Source organism: Nicotiana tomentosiformis, chromosome 12 (genome assembly GCF_000390325.3).
Source record: "Nicotiana tomentosiformis chromosome 12, ASM39032v3, whole genome shotgun sequence".
Taxonomy (NCBI): domain Eukaryota; kingdom Viridiplantae; phylum Streptophyta; class Magnoliopsida; order Solanales; family Solanaceae; genus Nicotiana; species Nicotiana tomentosiformis.
The window spans coordinates 92,327,007-92,343,805 of record NC_090823.1 but is presented as its reverse complement, the minus strand read 5'-3'; positions in this window follow the sequence as shown (position 1 = coordinate 92,343,805).

The window sequence follows — 16,799 nt, the reverse complement described above, 5'->3', positions numbered from 1 at the left end:
TTTTGAAATGACTGATAATTTAAACAATAAGAAGTTTCAGAAAATATCAGCACAATAAATAGAGGTAAACAATAGGGGCACTCCCGAGGTACCGCCTCATAGACCCAAATGTAAATATGCACGACAGGGGGATCTCCCGAGGTACTTCCTAGTAGTCCCAAAGTAAATATACAAGGCAGGGGGGATCTCTCGAGTAAACACCTCGTAATCCCAAAGTAAATATGCAGTACATGGGGATCGCCTCAGGAACCGCCTCATAGTCCCAAAGTAAATAGGTAGTACAGGGGAATCTCCCGAGGAACCACCTCATAGTCCCAAGGTAAATATGTAGTAGATAATCAAAGGAAACACGAATTTACAACAAGAAATCTTACAGTTAAAGATTTAATTCAAATCAAGGGAAGTAGTTAATTCAACTAAACATGTTGCACAAATTGCAAGTTAGAGTTAAGGCATATAGACATGCGATACTAAGCTAAACATGATCACTACCTACGCTAAGACAACTCAGTTAAGGAATTTAAAAGAAAACAACTTGACAAGAACCAAAACTTTCCACAATTGGCCCGTGTACGCTCTCGTCACCTCGCGTACACGGCGCTTACATATCACATATTGTTAACACAGTACCAAATCCTAAGGGGATTTCCCCCACACAAGGTTAGACAAGTCACTTACCTCAAATCTCGCTTAATTAATCGGTAAGAATGCCCTTCCCTAGATTTTCCAACTTCGAATGGCCCAAATCTAGCCAAAAGCAATTACATATCATGAATACAACTACAAGAAACTAATTTAAATCATAAATCTACGACTTTAGCAAAGAATCAAAAAATCACCCCAAAATGTCGACCCTGGCCCACGTCACGGAATGGGATAAAACCACAAAATATGAATACCCATTCGATTTCGAGTTCACCCATACCAAACTTACCAAAATCCGACACCAAGTCGCCACTCAAATCCCCAAATTAAACTCTCCAAATCCCTAGCCCCAAACTCCCAAATTCCACCTTAAATACACACTAACTAGGTGGGAAAATTAATGGGGAAACAAGATTATTGATCAAAAATAAACACAAGGGACTTACCTCAAGAAATCACTCGAAAATGCTCTCAATTATCGCCCTAGAACGAGGTTGCAAAGTCCAAAATGAGAGAAATCACGAAACCCTTTGGTTTTTAAGCACTGCCCAGGCTTTTCGCACCTGCGGCCAATTCCACCGCACCTGCAGAACCGCTTTTGCGGTAAATTCCTCCACTTCTGCGGAAATCACTTAAGTCCCTCAAGGCCCGCACCTACGCTCCAGGTGTCACGACCCCAATTTCCCTCTGTAGGATGTCGTGATGGCACATCATCTCTAAGACTAGGTAAGCCTATCAATTATGTAGAATACAAATCTGAAACCCAAATCTCAACATATAAAAATAAATTAAACCGCGATTCAAATAGTTACAACTCCCAAAACTCAGTAGAAATAAGTCACAAGCTTCTAAGAATTTATTCTAAGTGTCTTTATACTTTAGAGTCTAGAGAGAATAAGGAAAACAACATAATAAGGATAGAAGGGGGCTCCGAGGTATGCAGACGCTGGCAGATATACCTTGAAGTCTCCATGTACGGCTAGTTCACTGATGCCTGGTCTGATAGGAAGTACCTAGATCTGCACAAAAAGATGTGCAGAAGCGTAGTATGAGTACACCACATCGGTACCCAGTAAGTGCCAAGCCTAACCTCGGTAGAGTAGTGACGAGGTCAGGTCAGGTCCTACTGGAATAATAAAAGACAGGGTGAAAAGTTTAATAATATAATAATAATAATGACAATGGGGATGAATCAAGTAAGTAGTATGTCTTAATTTAACTATACAGAATAAGGGTAAATAACACCTCGCGGAAGGAAAACAGAAATTTACAACTTTAAGGAAAACACCAAAAATTAACCAAAGGCAATGAAACCATAAAGAAATATCAAGAAGGGCACTCCCGAGGTACCGCCTCGTAGTCCCAAATCATAAATAAATCCACAATATCTCATTTTCTTATATCACCGCGGGAGCCTTCACATTTAATTTTAAAGAAAATATTTTTTCCGAAATATCATCCTGCGTTTTAGCCACCCTTATCACATGGCATGACTTCTAGTAGTTCCCCTAGTAGCCATGCGTATCAAGCCACCCTTATCTCACCGCATGCGTTTCAACACCCAGACCTTATACCATCACATGTCTATCAATATCACAATATATCACAATTTGCATCTCGAGTACCCAAATATTTTAACTTGCCAAAAATAAATCAACAACATTATTTCCACAATAAGGAGCTCACAGCTCAATCACAATGAATACAAAATATTCGGAAGTGAATAACTCAACAAAAATAATATTTCACAAATTTGACACCTTGCCTCAAATTATAATTCAAACAATTTTAACTCCCAAAACCCCTGTAGAAATAAGTCACAAGCTTCTAATAATTTATTCTCAATGTCTCTATATATCAAGGTCTAAAGAAAAATAAGAAAGCAACATAAAAATGATAGAAAGGGACTCCGGAGTCTGCGGACGCTGACAGATATACCTCGAAGTCTCCGTGCACAGGTAACTCACTGACATCTAGGCTGGTAAGATGTACCTGGATCTGCACAAAAAGATGTGCAGAAGCGTAGTATGAGTACACTACAGCGGTACCCAGTAAGTGCCAAGCCTAACCTCGGTAGAGTAGTGACGAGGTCAAGTGAGGCCCTACTAGAATATAATAATGGTATGGTAAAATGTTTAACAATATAGTAAAATAAAAAGACATTGGAAATGAACCAAGTAGTATGTCACAATTAATTACACCAAATAATGGCAAATAAATACCTCGTGGAAACAACATAATTCTTTTCAACTTTAAGAAATCACAACAATAATCAAAGGCAACTGCGGCCATAAATCAATATCAATAAGGGCACTCCCGAGGTGCCGCCTCGTAGTCACAAATCATAAGCAAATTCACAATATCTCATTTCCTTATCTCACCGCGAGAGCCTTCACAATTTATTTGAAAGAAAATATTTTTTCAAAAATAGCATCCCGCATTTTAGCCATCCTTATCACACCGCATGACTTCTAGTAGTTCTCTCTACTAGCCATGCGTATCAAGCCACCCTTATCTCACCGCATGCATTTCAATACCCACACCTTATACCACCGCATGCATATTAATATCACAATATATCACAATTTGCACCTCAAGTGCTCAAATAATTTAACTTGCCAAAATAATTCAACAACAATATTTTTCCACAATAAAGAGCTCACTGCTCCCATCGACTCGTATCTAGTCATAATTATTTCTATACAGTCAACAAAAATTATAGGAATCAATTTCATAAGAAAATACTATATTTTTCAATAAAATCCGAAATTAGCTCAAAAATCGACCGTGGGGCCAAAACCTCGGAATCCGGTGAAACTCATAAAATCTGACAACCCATTCAATTACGAGTCCAACCATACCAGTTTCACTCAAATTTGACTCCGAATCGATACCGAAATCTCAAAAAATCGTTTCTATGAGATTTCTAAAATTTTCCAAATTTCAATCTCAAAACACTAATTAAATGGTGAAAACAATGATATATTTGTGTATATAGACCAAATCCGAGTTGGAATCACTTACCCCAAATGTCTTTCCTTGAAAATCTATCAAAAGTCGCCTCTGTTCAAGCTCAAGTTTGTCAAAAATGGCAAATGGGTCGAATGCCTCTATTTTTATAACTTACAGATCTGTCCAGTCCGATCAGGGAGCTCGATCAGGGAGCTCGATCAGGGGAGCTCGATCAGGGGTGCTCGATCTTAGGAGCTCGATCAGGGATGCTCGATCTTTGGAGCTCGATCTTGGGAGCTCGATCTTAGGAGCTCAATCTCGGGAGCTCGATCTCGGGAGATCGACCTTGGGAGCTCGATCTCGGGAGCTCGATTTTCGGCCAGAATGTCCAGCATAAAAGAAAAATTGCAATCTCAAAAGACTAATTAAATGGTGAAAACAATGATATATTTGTGTATATAGACCAAATCTGAGTTGGAATCACTTACCCCAAATGTCTTTCCTTGAAAATCTGTCAAAAGTCGCCTCTGTTCAAGCTCAAGTTTGTCAAAAATGGCAAATGGGACGAATGCCTCTGTTTTTATAACTTACAGATCTGTCCAGTCCGATCAGGGAGCTCGATCAGGGGAGCTCGATCAGGGAGCTCAATCAGGGGAGCTCGATCAGGGGTGCTCGATCTTGGGAGCTCGATCAGGGGTGCTCGATCTTTGGAGCTCGATCTTGGGAGCTCGATCTTAGGAGCTCAATCTCGGGAGCTCGATCTCGAGAGATCGACCTTGGGAGCTCGATCTCGGGAGCTCGATTTTGGGCCAGAATGTCCAGCATAAAAGAAAAATTGCAGCAGCTGTTTTAAATCCAACTTTTGATCCGTTAACCATTCGAAACTCACCCGAGACCCTCGGGACCTCAACCAAATATACCAACAAGTCCTAAAACATCATACGAACTTAGTCGAACCTCTAAATCACATTAAACAACGCTAAAACCATGAATCATACCCCAATTCAAGCTTAATGAAACTAAGAATTTTCAACTTTACATTCGATGTCGAAACCTATCAAATCAAGTCCGATTGACCTCAAATTTTGCACACAAATCATAAATGACATAATGGAGCTGTGAAAAGTTTCAGAACAGGATTCCGACCATGATATCAAAAAGTCAACTCCCCGGTCAAACTTCCAAACTTTAAATTCCTATTTTAGCCATTTCAAGCCTAATTTCACTACGGACTTCCAAATAAAATTCCGATTACGCTCCTAAATCCAAAATCACCATACGGAGCTATTGGAATAATCAAAATTCTATTCTGGGGTCGTTTTCACATAATTCGACATTCGGTCGCTATTTGAATTTAAACTTTTAGTTTTTCTTCAAAATTCTATATTGCGGGCTAGGGACCTCGGAATTTGATTCCGGGCATACGCCCAAGTCCCAATTCACGATACGGACCTACCGGAACTATCAAAACACTAATACGAGCCTGTTTGCTCAAAATGTTGACCAAAGTTAACTCAATTGAGTTTTAAGGATCTAATTCATATTTTAATCTATTTTTCACATAAAAACTTTCCAAAAACTTTTACGGGCTGTGCACACAAGTTGAGGAATGATAAATAGTACTTTTCAAGGTTTAAGAATACAGGATTAATTATTAAATTTAAAGATGACATTTTGGGTCATCACATTCTCCACCTCTAAAACAAACGTTCGTCCTCGAACGGAGTTAGAAAACAAATACCTGAGCTAGTGAATAAGTGTGGATAACAGCTGCGCATATCATGCTTGGTCTCCCAAGTCGCCTCTTCGACCGGATGACCCCTCCATTGAACCTTTACGGAAGCAATGTTCTTTGACCTCAGCTTTCGAACCTGCCTATCTAAAATAGCCACCGGTTCCTCAACATATGATAGATCATTGTCCAACTGAACCGAACTGAAGTCTAACACATGAGACGGATCGCCGTGATGTTTCCGAAGCATAGAAACATGAAATACCGGATGAACCGCAAAGAGACTAGGTGGTAGTGCAAGTTTGTAAGCCACCTCTCCAACTCTCACAAGAATCTTAAGAGTCCCAATATACCTAGGGCTCAACTTGCCCTTCTTTTCGAACCTCATCACACCCTTCATAGGCGAAACCCGGAGCAATACCCGCTCACCAACCATGAATGCAACATCACGAACCTTCCGATCCGCATAACTCTTCTATCTAGATTGGGCTGTACGAAGTCGATCCTGAATCAACTTAACCTTTTCCAAGGCATTCTGAACCAAGTCTGTACCCAATAGTTTAGCCTCGCCCGGTTCGAACCAATCCACTAGAGACCGTCACCGCCTACCATATAAAGCCTCATACGGAGCCATCTGAATGCTTGACTAGTAACTGTTGTTGTAAGAAAACTCCGCAAGTGGTAAGAACTGGTCCCAAGCACCCCCAAAATCTATCACACACGCACGAAGCATATCCTCCAGCATCTGAATAGTGCGTTCAGACTGCCCGTCCATCTGAGGGTGAAATGTTGTACTCAACTCTACCCGAGTACCCAACTCACGCTGCACTTCCCTCCAAAACCGTGAGGTAAACTGTGTACCCCGGTCAGAGATGATAGATACCGGTACACCGTGAAGTCTGACAATCTCGCGAATATATACCTGAGCCAGCTGCTCTGAAGAGTAAGTAGTAATCACAGGAATGAAATGAGCTGATTTGGTCAGCCTATCCACAATCACCCAAACTGTATCAAACTTCCGCTGTGTCTGTGGAAGCCTAACAACGAAATCCATAGTGATCCGCTCCCATTTCCATTCTGGAATATCTAACTTCTGAAGTAATCCACCCGGTCGCTGATGCTCATATTTCACCTGTTGACAATTTAGACACCGAGATACATACCCCACTATGTCTTTCTTCATCCGCCTCCACCAATAGTGTTGTCTCAAGTCCTGATACATCTTTGCAGCACCCGGATGAATGGAGTACCGCAAACTGTGAGCCTCCTGGAGAATCAACTCACGCAAACTGTCCACATTAGGAACACATAGCCTGCCATGCATCCGTAATACATCGTCATCTCCAATAGTGACTTCCATGGCATCACCGTGCTGAATTGTATCCTTAAGGACAAGCAGATGGGGGTCATCATACTGACGTTCCCTGATACGATTATAAAGAGAAGACTGAGAGACCATGCAAGCCAAAACTCGACTCAGCTCGGAAAGGGCTTTCCCCAAAGCTTTCCTAAAACTCACTTGTCCCTTCGTGGGTGGGATCAAGGACCCGTCAAAGATTTATTATTCTAATGGGAGCGGGTTGTTCGCCTCGGCAGGATAGATATATCTATGATTCGTGTCGTTCGACCCTCGGCAGTGCGGACACTTTATGGGATTGGGCCGTCGCCTCGGCAGGATTATGTACCACACTCTCATGGGAGAGGGCCGTTCACCTCGGCAATATATATAATAGATGTATCTATAGTTATATACCAAATTATGATGGGATCGGGCCGTACGCCTTAGCATTTCTGTAAAAATCCTTCTATGGAATCGTGCGTATTAATTGTACAAAGTGCCAGTGTATCTAGGAGTTTTCCTGATTTAGATTATGGCGACCCATATGGTGAGGCCCATTATATATATATATATATATATATATATATATATATATATATATATATATATATATATAGCTAAGTGTGTGTGTGTACTCCGGGGGAGGAGGTAACTGTTAATCGAGAGTTGAGCTTATTGTTGAGAGGAAGATTGTACCACATATTTATATTTGTTTAATTCGCATATTTATTCTTCCCCATATCTGTTTTACTTCTTACTGTATTTGTCTTATTGGACCACTAATGAGCGTCGATGTAGACCCCTCGTCACTACTTCTCTGGGGTTAGGCTAGATACTTACTGGGTACGCGTTGATTTACGTACTCATGCTATATTTGCTGCATATTTTTGTGCAGGTACATATATGTCTAGAGGCCATGTAAGAGTAGGGGCGTGTATACATGCGGGGACCTAGGTGAGCTGCATTCCATTTGCCGACCCGCAGCCAGCGCAGTCTCCTTCAGAGTATTTATATTTTTCCTATCCAATTTGTATTCTGGACAGCTATTGTATTTTATTTTATATTCCTAGTTAATGCTCATGCTTTTGTGACACCGGGTTTTGGAATGATTATGGGTTGTTCTGTATTGAATTTGTTAAAAGTATTATTATTTACTCTGTAAATCCCCATTCTTTACTATTTAAATTGAAGGAAAATATGATTTCAAAAATAATAAAATGAGAACCCAATTAAGTAATTATTGTTGGCTTGCCTGACAATGGTGTCCGGTGCTATCACAACCCTTATGAATTTTGGGTCGTGACAACCCGTAAAGAACATGACTTAGTAATTAAATAGGTACCCTAGTATACCTTTAAATATAAGTTGGCGACTCTCTTTCATCAACAACGGGTTTTCCTGTAAGGTTTTTAACGAGACAACAGTAAATCGTGCTAACTTAGATTCAAAGACCGATTTTAAATCGGAGTCAATGGGCGCATCAACAGTATTCGATCCCTCTCAAGATTGACCTCGAATACTGGGGGCCATCACCCTCGGGTTAAGGTTCTTAGCAAGGAAAGAAGGAAACTTTGTACTTGAACAACTTGGGCTCGGTGGTTAGGATTTATTGTAAGGGCCAAATGGTCAAGTGAACCGTGCCCGCGTAGGCCACCTTAGCCATAATACAAGCTTTTACACGCTTTTGATCATGTGTTTTACACACATAAATAAAAGAAAGTTTCCACCTTGCTACTACGTATTTTTTCCTCTTCAAACATAGAACCTAAGGGCTACCTATCACGACCTAAATTCCCATTAGTCGTGATGGCACCTAACCCAACCCGCTAGGTAAGCCAATTAACAACTATCTAATTCCAACAAATTTTAATAAGATAAATAAGTAAAAGAAAATATTTGAACCTTATACATTTCCCAAGGACTGGTAGTACAAATCATGAGTTTCTAAGATTAGAATTCACAAAGCTGGTATGAAATAAATACATCATCTGTTCGAAATATACATAAACAGATTCTTATAAATTTAAGGCTACCATGAACAAGAGACAGCTATAACCGGAATGCAGGTACGTCTTCAAATCCTGCTCCTGTCGATCACAGCAATATCACCATCCAATATCTGCACACAAGGTGCACAAGTATAGTATGAGTACAACCGACTCCATATACTCAATAAGTAACAAACCTAACCTTAGGTTGAAAGTAGTGACGAGCTGGAACACATGTCAAAGTCCAACACCAATAACCAACAACAACTCATAACAATATAATAAAAGTGGTACAAGAAATAACTCTAAAATAAGGTATTCAGCTCGTTTACAGTTCTAGAAAAATAGACATGTTTTTCAACTATAACAGTGGAAACCCAAATCTTTTACCAAAAATACCAAAATATGAGTAAATTTATAAAATCTTGATTTTCCTTCCAAAACTTTTCAACGGGTAAATGTTTCATTATCAAATGGCATGATAAAAAGTACATCTCAATGCCTACACGTCAATGTGTATGAGAAGTCATGAATGATGTGATACCGTACAACATGAGAAAAAAATAAGTCTTTATGCTTCTATGTCAAGTGTGCATGTCAATGAAGTACAACATAGTGAACAACCATATGAATAGTCTCAGAATATCAATCCACTCAGTCCTTCCAATCTCTCGGCACTCGCACTCAATAGGTACCTGCGCTCACTGGGGGTGTGTGCAGACTCCGGAGGGGCTCCTTTAGCCCAAGCGCTATAATCTGCACGGACAACTCATGTGATGCACGGACAATTCACATGCTATAATATCAATATCTATATCCGCACGGACAACTCACGTGCTATAGTATCAATATCTGGATCCGCACGAACAACTCATGTGCTGCACAGACAACTCACGTGCTATAGAATCAATAATTTCACAATCAGTCCCTCGGCCTCACTCAGTCATAAATCTCTCCAGTCTCTCAGGCCTACAATGCCATGAAACTAGCCCAAAAATGATGATATGATGTGTCAATATATGGCAACAAAGACTGAGATATGATATGAAATGAATAAACATGACTGAGTATGAAATTACAATGTAAACAAATAACTCAACAGCAGTAATAACCTCAGTGGGTCCCAACAGAATAAGTATGTAGCCTAGATATGGTTTCTAACATGGATCACAACTCAATTTCTCTAACACATAAAAATACATGGAAAAATACAAGTTAATTAACTATACAGTTAACGAAATCGACTGAGTCTCAATTTCTACGGTGCACGCCCACACGCCCGTTACCTAGCATGTGCGTCACCTCTAAACAAATCACATAACACGTATAATCAGGGTTCATACCCTCAGCTCCAAGTTTAGAAGTGTTACTTACCTCAAACCGTGAAATACTTTATTCCAATATGCCTTTGCCTTGCGAATCGGCCTCCGAACTCCTCGAATCTAATCACAATTAATTTGATACAGTCAACACAAATTATACGAAACAATTCCATATGAAAATACTAATTTTCCAACAAAATCCAAAATTTCACTCAAATATCACTAGTAGGGACCACGTATCGGAACCTGACAAAAGTTATAAAATATGAATGCCCATTCAACCACGAGTCCAACCATACCAAATTTACCAAATTTTGACATCAACTTGACCTTCAAATCTTAATTTCTTCTTTTGAAATCCCTAGGCCCAAATCCTCGAATTACATCTCAAAAAACACATAATCTAGTCGTAATACTCAATGATAATTTAATACTATTGACTAACAATGATCACAAGTAACTTACCTCAAGTTTTCCTGTGAAATCCCTTTGAAAAATTGCCCCAAACTGTGCTTGAAAGGTCCAAAATGACAAAAATGTCGGAACCCCTCTGTTTTGTACTCTGTCCAGTTAGTGCTTTCGCTTCTGCGGCTCACTAAGCCGCTTCTGCGGACACGCTTCTGCGAGGAGCTGTCCGCTTCTGCGAGAAGCTGTCCGCTTCTGCGAGAAGCTGTCTGCTTCTGCGAAGCTGCCTCACCAAGCGCCCTTGCGCTTCTGCGATCAAACTCTCGCGGTGCGACCCGCTTCTGCGATCACAACCCCAGCCCAAGCCTGGCCGCATCTGTGATGGACAACTCGCTTCTGCGAGCTCGCACCTGCGAGAAAATGTCCGTATGTACGATTTCACCAGAAGGCAGAATTCTCCGATTTCCCCTAAGTTTATATTTTGATCTGTTAACCATCCGAAACTCACCCGAGGCCCATGAGACCTCAACCAATTATACCAATAAGTCCTTAAACATAATACGAACTTAGTCGAAGCCTCAAATCACATCAAACAACGCTAAAAACACGAATCATACTCTAATTCAAGCTTAATGAATCTAAGAAATTCCAACTTCTACATTCGATGCCAAAACCTATCAAATCAAGTACGATTGACCTCAAATTTTGCACGCAAGTCATAAATGACATAACAGACCTATTCTAATTTCCAGAATTGGATTCCGACCCCGATATCAAAAATTTAACTCCCCGGTCAAACTTCCAACTTAAATTTCCTATTTTTGCCATTTCAGGCCTAATTTAACTACGGGCTTCCAAATACTTTTCGGGACACGCTCCTAAGTACAAATTAACCATATGGATCTATTGGAATAAAAAAACTCTATTTCGGAGTCATTTACATAAAAGTCAATATCCGGTCAACCTTTTCAACTTAAATTTCTAAACAAGAATTGTTCTTTCAATTTAATCCTGAATCATCCGAAAACCAAAGCCGACAATTTATACAAGTCATAACACATTACGAAGCTGCTCAAGACTTCAAATTATTGAACGGGATGTAAATGCTCAAAACGACAAATTAGGTCGTTACACTACCCCTATTCGGGGACTATCGAGCTTAAGGGCTACCCATATTCGGGGACTATCGAGCTTAAGGGCTACCCATATTCGGGGACTATCGAGCCTAAGGGCTACCCCTATTCGGGGACTATCGAGCCTAAGGGCTATCCCTATTCGGGGACTATCGATCCCAAAGGCTACCCCTACTCGAGGACTGTCGATCGAAATAAGTTCGAGCAACGCAGGCAACCCAAATCCCGAAGGCACAAAACCTATTAGGTAGTGCCTAAACACGAAAGACTACGGCCACCCCAAAAAATGGCTCGGAGACTTCCGAAGCTCGTAATCAGAACATAAGGCCTTTATAAAAATTCAAAACCTGCTAAAAGGTTGCCCTCGACAAAAGCATCATCTAAAATCACTTAAGCATCTTGGGAAAACTATCGGCCACATCGAGTTTTTAAGGCCTCGAGCAAATAAAGTTGCATCGAAGTCGGGCTCTATTCGGACATATGAAAAACGAATGACTTATTACGACATTTGATTCTATGCTAAGGCATCAAAAATATTTACAAGAATAGAGAGTATGAAAATATGCTAAAAAGTAGAGATTTGAAATTGCAGAAAGGAAAATTTTATATATTCCGGAATGTATTTACAAAGGCCCAACAAAAACGGCATCAAAACAAACAGAAAATATACACAAGACAAAATCTAAAAAAGTTCTAAGGCATTCATGCCTGATTTTCACAGGGGCCCGACTCGTCTCCAGAACCATCGGAGCCTTCGTACCCCCCAGAACCCTCGAAGCCTTCGGCACCTTCAGGCTGAGAAAGTTTCTTTGCCTTGACCTCAAGGTTTATTGCTTTCTCGATCTTAGCCGACAGGTCAAAGCCTCGGCGTGAATTTCTTCGAGGGTCTCCCTTCGAGACAGTTGACTCACATATTTGGCATTGGTCTTCAGGCGGGCCTCGGTTGCTTCGACATTGGCCTTGTATTGGGTCACTATCTCCTCAGCATAGGTAGATGTTATTGTACTTCATTGCCTCGTGCTCTCTACTGAGGGCATCCCGTTCTACGACAATCGAGCTCAGCTATGCTCGGAGATCTTCATTCAGTTGAGCCCGCTTGTCAGCTTTCTCCTTTGCCACCGGAAGTTGAACATCTACTGATCTCAGCTTTTCCTAGGCAGTTTTTCTGAAGCCATCAGATCCATCTTGCTCTTCCACCCATCGTCCATGGCTTGGATCTCGTTCATCTCCTTTCGAAGTTGGTCGATCTTCAGTTGGACCTGTGAGGTTTTGTCATTAGCCACTACGACTAGTTCCCCATTTCTATCTTCAAAGACCTTTACCTTTTCAACCAAGTTGGTATGTTTCTGCCTCAGGGCCAATGCTTCCTTCTGAGCCCTATCCAGCTCGGCCTGAAGGTGCTTGACAAACCTGTCTTGTTGCTAGCTGAAGAGCTTGTACATATCCCTCTTTCAAGTCTGCTCATTGATCTTAAGCTCAAACTGATTGACCTTGATGTACGATACTGGAGAAAACTCTCGTGGTGAAGTACCGAGGCCTGCAAAACAATGAAGGTCGTGAGAAATATAAAAACTTAAGTAAAATACTAGAAGACGTAATGATGACTTACCCGGTTCAGTGCATGCTGCGCCTCATTAAAAAGACACGGCACGTCTACTTTGTTCATTTTTCCCTGGTCTTTCTCGATCACCAGGAATCGAAGGTAGTTGGCTATGCCCATGGGAGCAGATAGAACCCGGGCATCCTCCGGGACAGTAAGAATAACCGATCTCTTGCGACCAGGGTCCACACTTGGAACGGAAAAACAATTAATCAATTTTGGGCTTGAACTCGGCCGGCCACCTTCCGAAGATATATCTTTCTTCGGGACTTCCAGGTCGCCCAGCCCGAAAAAATCTTCCAAAGTGGATGAGTCCACACCATCGAAGAAAGAATAAAGGGGATCGTCCGCGCCATGAATCCCTTCATTGGACTACTCTTTTCCTGATTGGGCCTCCTCAAGCATGGAGTCAGTGTAGGAGGGCATCTCCATTATGTCTATTATACCGGGTGCTTCCTTCGGAGCGGAGCCGGGGTCCTGGGGAGTCCCACTCCCCGTCTCCATATTGGCCCCTCGAATCTGAGGGAGGTCGGCATCGCGAATCTCCCCCTTGGCTGTCGGCTGCTCCCCGAGAGGAGTCAATCCATGGGCGATAAAAATGTCGTCTTCTTCCAGATATTCCCTGAGCCAGAGAAGCGAGTCGGAATCTGGCACTCGGGAACTAGTGCTCTTCTTAGGCTTGCGAGCCACCCTCTTATTTGGCTTCACCTTGGGACCCGGGGAGATCAAAGGTTTTATTTTCCTCTTCTTCTTTTCCCCCACGGAAGCCTCGTGTTGTCCCATAACAGAGGGATCAACGGACAAGGATACGTCTTTATCCCCTTCCAAAGGCCTAAACTCGGTGGTCTTAGGAAAACCTATAAAACAAAGAAGAAATGTCAGTCTGATGTGAGTTAAGAACACGTTAATAGCTATTTGAAGGAGAACCTGACCATGAGAACGGGCCTCCCATCGGGCCTTCGAAATATTGCTCCATGAGCGCTCAAAGTATGACATCTGTTTACATATGCCTTCGATCTACTCCTTGAGCCGTGGGACCGCATTTGGAACCCCGGTAATAGCTGCACAACCACAAATACGAATGATGAGAAGGGAAATGAAAAACAATTAACACTTAAAGAAAGGATGCACTTACAAGATGCATTCCACTTCTCGGGGAATGGCATGAACTCGGGAGGGATCAAGTCTTCAGTCTTCACTCGAACGAAGTGCCTCTGCCAGCCTCAGTCTCGATCTTCGTCAATACTCGAGAAGGGGGCCTTGATGGACCATCGAGTGAGCTTAATTAGTCCCCCTCAGAATATTCGGGGACTGTATAGATGGAGCAGGTGGTCAATGGTGAACCAACGAGACTTGGTGTTATTCACAAAATAACGGAAGAGGATTATGATCCTCCAAAGAGACTGTTGGATTTGCCCAAGGCACACCTCGTATCTCTTGTAAAAATCCAAAACAACTGGGTTTACTAGGCCCAGTGTGATAGGGTTAGTGTAAACACTTAAATACCCCTCCACATGGGTAGTAATAGCATCCTCAGGCCCGGGGACTACTACGTTCTTGCCTTCCTATTTATAGTCTTCTCAAGCCACGGGAAAGACGTCTTCGATAATGAAGCATATATACCTCGACGCTCCTTCACCCCGATCCTGTTTGGATGACGGTTTGTCGACCTTGAAGTCGTCCGCAATTGATTTCGGGAGCCGGTTCAGTAGCAGTCGACTCGGTGGAAGCCAATTTGGGAGCATCCGTCTCGAGGATAACTATTTTGGGAGTGACCGCCTTACTATCGGCGGCCGGTTGGAAAGATGAAGAGGCAGCCTGATGAGGAACTTAAATTTTAGCCATTACTATCTGAGAAAGTTTGAAAATTTAAAGAAAATGTATGGAGATTTGAAGGAGAAGGTTTAAAGGCTGAAGAAAAGGGTATGGAGACTTGAAGATTGGAAGAAAATCTAGGTAAGAACCTAAGAACAATTCTGAAGATTTGAAGATCAAAGGGGAAGATATGAAAGTTTTAAAGAAGTTGGTGATAGCTAGAGAATTCGAAGGTAGAAGCTTGATCGGAAAGTAGAAAAAGAACAGGGGATAGAAACTTTTATAGGGGAAGTACGCGACGCTTCGCATTCAGAGGCAGCTAGTCGATGGTTGACATGTGTCCGAAGTCGGAACGACATGACTGATGGGACATTTTGACTTCTTCGACATTTCGGTAGTAACGTACGGAGGAAGGAACCAGAGAACATCTATCGTTTCTCATCGTTTCAGAAAATTTACTCTCTGAGAAATGAGGGGACTATCTGTATATAGGAAAAATCGAGGCTAATGAGCACCCCGATTTTTCGGTGGAGCAAACGAAATAAGGACGTAACTATAAGGAATCGAAATCGAAATTGGGAGCCTCTCATATCAAGGCCCGAACAAAATATTTACCCTTGGAGCCATCGAGACCACGCCCCCCCCCCACCCCAGTCCGGTCCACACTTTGGAAGAGCATTATCAAATGGTTGCACAGGACTAACGAAGGTCTATGATATGCGTGCTCAACCGGATATCACAGTGCGAGTTTCGGTCTGTATCGGCAGCAAATCAGTGATTAACGAAAAAAGGATTTTTACCTTTCTTAGAATTGTACTAGGGGTGAAACTCTCCTACTATATAAAGAAGATGACTTTTATTTAATGGATACACTGTAACACGCAGATCAAGGTAATATAGATTTATTTCTTCTATTTCTAAGCTATTCAAAGGTTCTTATTCTTGTTTATAGCTTTTCATATATATATTTTGGCTACGAGTTGAAGGCATATTAATTGTTAAGCCCACAACCGAGTCTGAATTCAATACTACTGTTGGTTTGGCTATTTATTCTTTCATTTGCTTATCCAACATTATTGATCATTTGTATCATATTAATCCACATGTCCTTAAAACCACATATAAATTTAAGTGTTATCCATTTTAAGAGTAAACAATAAGCTTCAAGGGAAAGAAGACAAAGGAAATAATAGGTAATTTGAAGTTAGAAGGCAAAAAAATAATAGGTTTAAAGAGGAACAAAACGGTTGCTAGAAGGCAATCGGCCGACTGGTGGATTTACGCATGATAACTTAGTTGGTTGATATATTAAGACTAGTGAGGTTATGCCCGGGCTAAGCCCGGGCCCAACGGCAAGATGAATCTTCACGTAGCAGATCCATGAACATTTTTATTTCCATCGAAATTATCAAAATGAATAGCATAAGCAACAACTACATCTAACAATTTTGTTATTGTTCTTGCTAAAGAAACTATAGATTGTTTGCTCCACTTTTAGTGGAGCCTAAACTAAAATGTCTCAACACTAAAATCTATTAATTAAGAGGTATTTGTGAGCTTAACACATATTTCAAATTGGAAAGAGTTTGTAAAGTTTTTAAATTTCAGCTACAATAAAATAAAGTATATGTGTTTTATCTTTCTTCTGAATCAAGTATTTGAGAAGACGTGTGATTTAAAATGTTACGTAAAAGCATAATGCTTAATGTCATTGTACTCAACATATATCTTCAACTCAGAAGTTATTTGGTAAGATCAATTTATGAACTTCACATAAGAACGAAATAGGAATTATAAAAATTGTGAAGGTTCCATCCTGTCAATCTTATGCTCAAAGTATATCACAAAGTATTCCAAGAATTTTAGAA